Source organism: Dendropsophus ebraccatus, chromosome 12 (genome assembly GCF_027789765.1).
Source record: "Dendropsophus ebraccatus isolate aDenEbr1 chromosome 12, aDenEbr1.pat, whole genome shotgun sequence".
In the NCBI taxonomy this organism is placed as follows: Eukaryota; Metazoa; Chordata; class Amphibia; order Anura; family Hylidae; genus Dendropsophus; species Dendropsophus ebraccatus.
Window position 1 is genome coordinate 45,217,306 of NC_091465.1, and position 9,363 is coordinate 45,226,668.

General features: G+C 44.8%; 1 pseudogene; it reads left to right on the forward strand.

Moving 5' to 3' along the window:
- Positions 1 to 2,161: 2,161 nt before the first annotated feature.
- Positions 2,162 to 6,716, forward strand: LOC138768705 (uncharacterized; annotated as a pseudogene).
- The last annotated feature ends 2,647 nt before the right edge of the window (positions 6,717 to 9,363 follow it).

Below are 9,363 nucleotides of genomic sequence, written 5' to 3' on the forward strand. Positions count from 1 at the left end.
CATACAGAACCATAGAGTACAATATACACCCATAGAGAGCCATACAGTACAATATACACCCATACAGAACCATACAGTACAATATACACCCATACAGTACAATATGCACCCATACAGAGCCGTACAGTACAATATAGACCCATACAGAACCATACAGTACAATATACACCCATACAGAACCATACAGTAGAATATACACCCATACAGTACAATATACACCCATATAGAACCATACAGTACAATATACACCCATACAGAACCATACAGTACAATATACACCCATACAGTACAATATACACCCATACAGAACCATACAGAACAATATACACCCATACAGTACAATATACACCCATACAGTACAATATACACCCATACAGAACCATACAGTAGAATATACACCCATACAGAACCATACAGTGCAATATACACCCATACAGAACCATACAGTAGAATATACACCCATACAGTACAATATACACCCATATAGAACCATACAGTACAATATACACCCATATAGAACCATACCGTACAATATACACCCATACAGTACAATATAGACCCATACAGAACCATACAGTACCATATACACCCATACAGAACCATACAGTACCATATACACCCATACAGAACCATACAGAACAATATACACCCATACAGAGCCATACAGAACAATATACACCCATACAGAACAATATACATCCATACAGAACTACAGTACAATATACACCCATACAGAACCATACAGTACAATATACACCCACATGGGGCTGCACAGCACAAGGTTAGGGGGAGGGGGATGTTGGGACTTGATCTTGGGTCGGGGGGCCCAGTTCACAGCTGTGCCCAGGGGCCCATAGTTTTGTTAAGATGGCCCTGATCGGACTCATCTCTCAGCGCGCGCACCGGGCTTCGGGCGCTGAAATCTCCATGACCCGACCGCCTCAGGAAGCGGGACCCGGCGGGATCACCTAAGTATAGGGGGATCTAACAGGGGGTCGGGAGCCTGTCACCCCGACACGGGGGGTGACAGGTCCTCTTTAAGTGTTTTTAACTTTTTTCAAGTGTTTTTCCTTCATGGTTTGCTAAATAAAGATATTCATATTCATTTTTATTTTTGGTGTGCCATTGCCCTTACTGCATACTTCTTTTTGTTCGCTTTCAGTATCTTGTTTGGTATGCGGGCTTTGTGCACCCGTTCTCTTATTGGTATTTACATATGTTATGACATTTAGAGCAGTGCATCTCCAGTTTTTGTTTGCCAACCAGCTAATGCTGATCAGCAGGTGGAGTGCAGCAGAGCAGATTACAGCAAAAACATAGGCATTCTGGTTGCTATAGACGCTGAGCCGAACTCACGACCTGAGTCCTAACAAGTAGAGTGTGCCTTGGTAAAGTCCGGCGGAGATCTATCTGCAGCAGAATAGCCTAATCCAATAGCATCACAAATCCATCTAGAAATAGGTGATTTGGAAGCCTTCTTCCCTTTATTTTTCCCGGAGAAAAGGATTAAAGGGGTTGTCCAGCGCTAAAAAATTATTCACAGAATAACACACATTACAAAGTTATACAACTTTGTAATGTATGTTATGTCTGTAAATGGCCCCCTTCCCCGTGTCCCACCACCCCCACCCGTGTACCCGGAAGTGTGGTGCGCTATACATACCTGTCACGTGCCGACCACGGTCTCCGATCCTCAGCAGTGACGTCTTCTTCGGGCGGCCGGCGGATCTTCCCGAGTGCCAGCCGCCCTCTGCAGCGTCATCCGAAGCTCAGCCGCGATTGGCTGAGCATAACTGTGCTCAGCCAATCGCGGAATTTGTTTTCATTTCGGGGAGTTTTGCATTTACGCTGTTCGCCCTATGGTAAAACTGACTTGATATGCATGTTCCTCAAGTCGTTACGATTACAGTGATATATAACATGTATAACTTTTATATTATCTGATGGCTTGTAAAAAATTTAAACCATTGTTAACAAATATACGTTCCTTAAAATCGCTCTATTCCCATGCTTATAGCGCTTTTATCCTTTGGTCTATGGGGGTGTATGAGGTGTCACTTTTTGCGCCATGATGTGTTCTTTCTATCGGTACCTTGATTGCGCATATACGACTTTTTGAACGCTTTTTATTACATTTTTTCTGGATTTTATGCGACCAAAAATGGGCAATTTTGCACTTTGGAATTTTTTTGCGCTTACGCTGTTTACCGTGCGAGATCAGGAATGTGAACAATGTCAAACTGAGGAACTTCTGTTCTCTGTATTCGGCGGACAACCCATCGGTGGTGGATGCAATGTCAATCCAATGGACGTTCAAGTTGGTATACATATTTCCCCCCATCTCCATGATTCCGAGGGTTCTCACGAAGATCAGAATGGATCAGACATCAGTGATCATCATCACTCCATTCTGGACGAAGAGGTTGTGGTTCACTCTGCTCATGAATATGAGCAAGGGGGAGTTCTGGGAACTCCCATTAGAACCAGATATCTGATATCTCAGGGACATCACCTATGCCAGGACCTAGCCAGTGTTAGTGTCACGGCTTGGAGACTGAGGGGACCCTATTAGATTCGGAAGGTTTTTCCGAGAATGTGCTCCGTACACTTTCACATGCTCGTAGCGCGTCAACAAACAAATCCTACACCTGTGTATGGAACATCTTCCAGACCTGGTGTCTGTCAAAACAGATTAATGCATTAAAACCATCTACTCCTCAGCTATTAGAGTTCCTCCAAGAGGGATTTGATAAAGGTTTGACGACGGGCTCCATCAAGGTCCAGATTGCGGCCCTTTCTGTTCATCTGAACTACAGACTGTTCCGGATTCTAGAAGTAAAGAACTTTGTCAAGGCTATATCTAGGTTAAGACCTAGAGTAACCAGACATGTGGAATCTTGGGACCTGTCCTTTGTCCTTAGCGGGACATCGTTCTGTGTAATATGGTGAACGATTTCAGGTTAATGATAAACAATCTCATCATTAATTGTTAAAGGGAACCTGTCACCCCCCGTGCCGGGGTGACAGGCTCCCGACCCCCCGCTACAGCCCCCTATACTCACCTGATCCCGCCAGGTCCCGCTTCTGGATCCGGTCGGGCCACGGAGATATCAGCCGCTGCAGCCCGGCGCGCGCGCTGAGAGATGAGTCCAACGCTCATAGAGAATGACGGAGCGCTGGACTCTCCAGTCATTCTCTATGAGCGTTGGACTCATCTCTCAGCGCGTGCGCCGGGCTGCAGCGGCTGATATCTCCGTGACCCGACCGGATCCAGAAGTGGGATCAGGTGAGTATAGGGGGCTGTAGCGGGGGGTCGGGAGCCTGTCACCCCGGCACGGGGGGTGACAGTTTCCCTTTAAAAATCGATCCGTGTAATAGGACCCTTAAGGGTGCATTCACACCTACCGCATCCGCAGCTTATTTTTCCACAGAAATCCGCAGGTCTGGTAGTGCAGATTTCAACCTGCGAGAAATCCGCGTATGTGTGCGTTTTGCGGTTTTTCCCGCAGCAAGTTTATCGCAACTGAAATGTCCGTTTTGAATGATAGAATGTTGAATAAAGTTGCCTGGCATCTAATTGAAATGTAAAAAAAAAAAACCTTATCAAATTAGCCTCACTAAATCCGTGACAGGAATCACTTCAGTGTGGTAAAATTTGGCCACTGTGGTGAATTAAGCCTATAATTAAACACAAAATACGCTGTGTCACCAAAAAATTCAGCATGAGGTAAAAAAAAAAAAAATTTTAATTGAACCGGTTAATTTCAATGGTGTTCACTGGTGTTTGGTTTTTCGGCGTCTTGGGTGGCATTTTTTTGGTCAATTACGTACATTCTAATGTAATTTATCTGTCTTTTTGTTTACCTCATCAAATGCAGTTGTGGTTGTAAAAAGTTGTATTTTCAGATGTCAGTGATGCCCTCCTCACCAGGGTTTTTTTTTCTCCTTATAATATGTGACTTGCAACCATATCTGCTGTTGAGTGGAAAGATGGAAATGTTTATTACTAAGGTCCGAGAAGATGTTTTTACACAATAGTAAAAAATATTACACTGCTTGGCCATTGAGAGACGTCACTTATTATTATTAGTTTTGGCCTTTTCTAATTCTAAAACTTAGTCATAGTTCCTGACATCTCAATAAGAATTGCATCTTAGGAGCAGTGGCGTCAATTGGAAGCAAGTGGCTCCATTTAAGAAATTTATATGGGGCCCCCAACATGCTTATCTGTCCGCCAATATTGTTTTGCCCCCCCATTCGCCAGCTCTGAAACGCTGTACCCTATGATGGGGTTGGTGAGGAGTAGGAGGTTGCTCTAAGTATATGTGCCGCGCTGAGTCCCTGCAGGTGTGGGGACCGCTTTGAGGCGGAGGAGGGAGAGTGGGGTTTGACACTGCAGGCCGTTAACGATACCGACTGCTAAACAAGTTCCTTAGAAAGGTGGATGACCTCCATTATACTGACTATTAAACAGGATGGTGTGAAAGCTGGGTGACCTCAATTAGACTCACTACTATACAAGATGCTGGGAAAGCTATGTGACCCCATTATACCAGATGCCAGGGCAGCAGAATTACACCTTTATACCAGATGGCATGGAAGCTGAGTGACCCTATTGTACCTGATGCCAGGGAAGTTGAGTGACCCCATTATACAGGATGCCTGGGAAGAAGAGTGACCCCATTATACATGATGCTAGCCAAACTGAGTGACCACATGGCACAGGATGCTAGGGAACCTCAGTGTCCCCACTATACTTACTTACCCTCCTTCCTGTGTCCCATTGATTCTGTCCTCTGGCCCACTGGGATTAGGTAGTATCCCATTTGTGGTAGGCATCAGGGGGCGGGGCTTCCCACACTGGGCCAGGATTTGCCAATATTGGGGCCAGGCCTTACCAGGAAAAAAACGGGGCTGTTGTCAACTATGGCGAGGGATCATCTCTGCCAGTGGCTGTTGGACAATGTGCTCAGGGGAGGGCCAGGGCCTTGATTGGAGATTGATGCCTCTCCCTTTAGGTGGTTGTCCAACTGTGTATGTGTGTTTGGGGGGGGGGGGCTCTTTAAAAGTACTGCCACCATTGAGACAGGCCACGTTTTTCGAGGGGGGCCGGCCACCCCTAGGGCCAGGGCTCCATAGCAAAAGCCTTATCCTTCTTAATGGTAGCTATGCCACTTCTTGGGATCTGTGTTGAATTTCTTAATTTGTGGTATGGTGGAAGAAGCAGAAGTGATGACTTTTACCAAAGAGTAAGCAGTAATGGGTTTCTTTCGGCATTGCACTAGTTTTTAGCTTGAAAATAATTATTAAATATACCTAATATAGATTTCAATGTGCTTGGGAGATGTGCCGTGCTGCTCCAAAATATTCCTTTGCCTTTTATTCTTTCTAGGAGTGTCGTTACAAGCGTCTGTGGGTGCATCCCTATCTGCGTGAGCATAACACCAAAGGCTTCTTCTACAATCTATATGGGGATTTGCGACGGTAAGCATGCAGTTGAAGCCTTGGTGAATTACAGACTATTGCAAAAGTAGTTTGTGTGGTAGCACACTGTTCATCTCTTGTGTGGTCTTCTAATTTACAGCTATCCATGCAAGTTTACCAGCTTTTGCCGTGTGACCATTGAGCAGTTTGATGAATTAGTGCAGATTGTGAAACTGCCACTTACCTTTGAGAACACCAGGATGCGGAGGTCAATTTGCCCTGAGGAAAGACTACTCATCACCTTGCGGTAATTTTTTTTAACATTACATATGTACATTAAGCTTTTCATAACTTGGTTGATTTTAATGGTTTTGTCTTCTTTGTCTCCCCCCCCCTTCTCTTTTTTGCATATGTAGTTTTTTAGCTACAGGAGAAAGCTATGCATCCCTGCACCTTCTATTCCGGGTTGGTAAATCTACCATCTCTGGAATAGTTAGGTGTACATGCAGCGCAATCTGGCAGAAATTGCAGCCTAAGGTGATGCCGCGCCCATCCGAAGAACGTTGGCTCCAGGTTGCGGCAGGCTTTCAAACTGTAGCCAACTATCCGAACTGCTTAGGTGCGGTTGATGGCAAACATGTCAGGGTGAAGCAGCCACCGCACTCAGGATCCAGATTTTACAATAGTAAATAGAAAAGTACTTTTCTGTGATTCTGATGGCTGTGGCTGATTCTAACTGCATGTTTGTAGCCATTGATGTTGGTGCCTATGGCAGTTCGGGTGATTCTCGGGTGCTGCAAGCATCTCAAATTGGACTGCAAGTTCTCCGAGAGGGCGTCACGCTTCCAGCCGCCCGACCTCTTCCGGGCTCCACAGAGCCAGTACCCTTCGTGATGGTATCGGATGAGGCTTTCCCAATAATGCCAAACCTGCTGCGCCCATACCCACGGAGAGAACTGGATCCCCGGAAGAGGATTTTTAACTTCCGGCTGTCTAGGGCACGTAGAGTTGTGGAGTGCACCTTCGGGACTATGTGTAGCCAGTGGCGGGTCTTGAACACTGTCATCCAATTGGATACCCCCACGGTTGATCTGGTTATCAAAGCTTGCTGTCGATCTAACATCTCTGAAGTAGTTGTGGAGGCACAGCAAGCCCCAGTTGATGCAGGCATCAACTGGCGTGGGGGTTTCTTATCCAATCAGGGTGCGCAGGTTCGAGATCTGTTTGCTGACTATTTCATAACTCCTGAAGGTGCCGTGCCCTGGCAACACTCCTGTGTTGGTGATGAGTAGCCACCCAGGGCCTAGGGGGGAATGGACATGGAAGCACACAACATGTCTCAACAGTCAACGCTTGCAGCTTGAAGATTTTACCTCTACATCCAGGACAACCTACTGGACACACTACCAGCAGCCTACCAGTTTTTGATTTTTGAAGTTGATGTGGTAATTGGGAACCACACAGAATATTAGGACTTTATTTGATTTGTGTGTTATGTGTATATACTGTTTAATTATTAACCCCCCCCCCCAAAAAAAAATAATAATAATTAATACTTACCATCTACATCCAAGTGTGGGTGTGTGTAGTTCCATTTGGCAAATATTGGTCTCAGCCCTCAAAGGGGTCATGATGTGTAATTTAAAAAAAAAACAAGCCTAACATATTGTGTATTCCTTCTTTTGTGTCTGACTACGTTTTAACATTTGTTATGTGGCCATTGCCCACCACAAATTTTATGCAAATGGTGATGTAAATAACATACCTAGATTCGCACAATGATATATGGCTATATCAAACAGCTTAGCCTAAAATGACACATATCTAGTTATATTACTATCAATATATCTATATCCATTTATATATATCTAAACATATATCTCTATATAGATACCAATATATAATCAGATGGTGATATCTCTCTCTTTCTATTTCTGTCTATGTATATATATGGTTCCACACAGATATAGCTGCATCTATCTTCAGAGATATAGGTAGGTCTCACTATCTAGCAAGATCTATCTATCTATCTATCTATCTATCTATCTATCTATCTATCTATCTATCTATCTATCAGGAGAGATATATCTATCTAGATACAGATAACTAAAAATTTAACAAGTAACATACACATATTCATATGGTTATATATATACACATATGATGAAAGAGAGAGCGCAATACAGAGAGACTCAAACACATGTAGAGTACACATCCAAAAACTAAATATTTTTTTAAATTTGGTAGCCAAGTATGGTGGCGGAACTTTTATTGTTACAATAGGGCTGGGCGATATTGGCCTAAATCAATATCGCGGTTTATCGCACATGCAGCCGCGGTAACGATAAATTAAACGATAATTATGACACACCCTTTTTAAAAGCCACACCCCTTTTGAAAACCCCATTTTCTGATGGTAATACAAACGTGGATTTATTCCATATAACAATGTCCAGCAAACTTCACAAGTAATACACAATGTTTTGGTGTCTCCTACACCATTTTCAAGTGGCACTTGAAAATGGCATAGGAGATGCCGGAACGTCGTATATTACTTGTGAAGTTTGCTGCACATTGTTATATGGAATAAATCCACGTTTGTATTACCATCAGAGTGCTGCAGAGTATTTTTTACTTGATCCAAGCTCTGGGATTTGTGTGCTGCCTTTACTGTTTGCGATACATAGATAGATAGATAGATAGATAGATAGATAGATAGATAGATAGATAGATAGATAGGACTCTATCTATCTCCCTATCTCCTATCTATCTATCTATCTTTCTATCTATCTCCTATCTATTTATCTCCTATCTATCTATCTATCTATCTATCTATCTATCTATCTATCTCCTATCTATCTATCTATCTATCTATCTATCTATCTATCTATCTATCTATCTATCTCCTATCTCCCTATCTATCTATTTATCTCTGTATCTCCTATCTAGTTACCTATATCTTTCTATCTAATATCTACCCCCGGTCACACTGTCACATGCTGCCCTGCCCCCCCTGTCCCACACATACAGTGTCTGCAGGGGTCAGGTATGGGGTCAGCACCTCCATGCTCCCCCGGGCACCCACCGATCTCTCTCGCACAGGAATCCTGTAGCACATATATCTGCCGGCAGCGTCCCGGACTGAGCGTCACACATGGCTGCTTCCAGCACTGACGGATTCCTGTGCAGGAGAGAGAGCGGTGCCCCGTGGAGCGAGGATGTGCAGACCTATACCCGACCGCCTGCAGCCACAGTATGTGCGGGAGAGGGGGGGCAGGGAAACCGTGCAGCCCGGCAGCAGCGGCGCTGAGCACACACCAGAGAGAGAACTGCGGCCTGGATGCAGCCTGTGACATCTTCAGCCCCCGCAGCAGCATCTTTCATCCCTTGCCCTGCACCAGTAAATGTGCGACCTGGCTAGGATCGGGAGGTTAATCGGAGGTTCCAGCTGTCCAGCCCCCACCTCTCCACCCGGCACCCCTCTCTCTCCCTGCACCAGAATGCTCGGCGCCCCGCGTGCTTGTAACAGGTAGAAATGTGAGCGTCACACATGCCCCCCCTCCCCCAGACAGCAGAATAGTTGGCCGGGCAGCGTAGGAGCAGGGACGCGAGGGAGATTAACAGAGGGGAGCAGAGCATGTGGCCGCCGGGTGAGGGGAGGAAAATTACCGCAGATACCGTCCTGGCCGTGTTGAGGTCGGTTAACCGACGCCAGTGACGGTATCGGTATTTTTGCGGTATACCGCCCAGCCCTATGTTACAATTTAATATTAATATCCAGTAGGACTTGAAGCGCAATTGACCCGATTCTAAATATGTTTTCTGGGTAAATATTGCCGTTTATTTTTGCATCACTGTAGGTAACGAAAGATACCAATTGGGAAACATCAAACATGGTAGTTGAATTTACCATTAGTTTGTTACTACACATGTGAATAA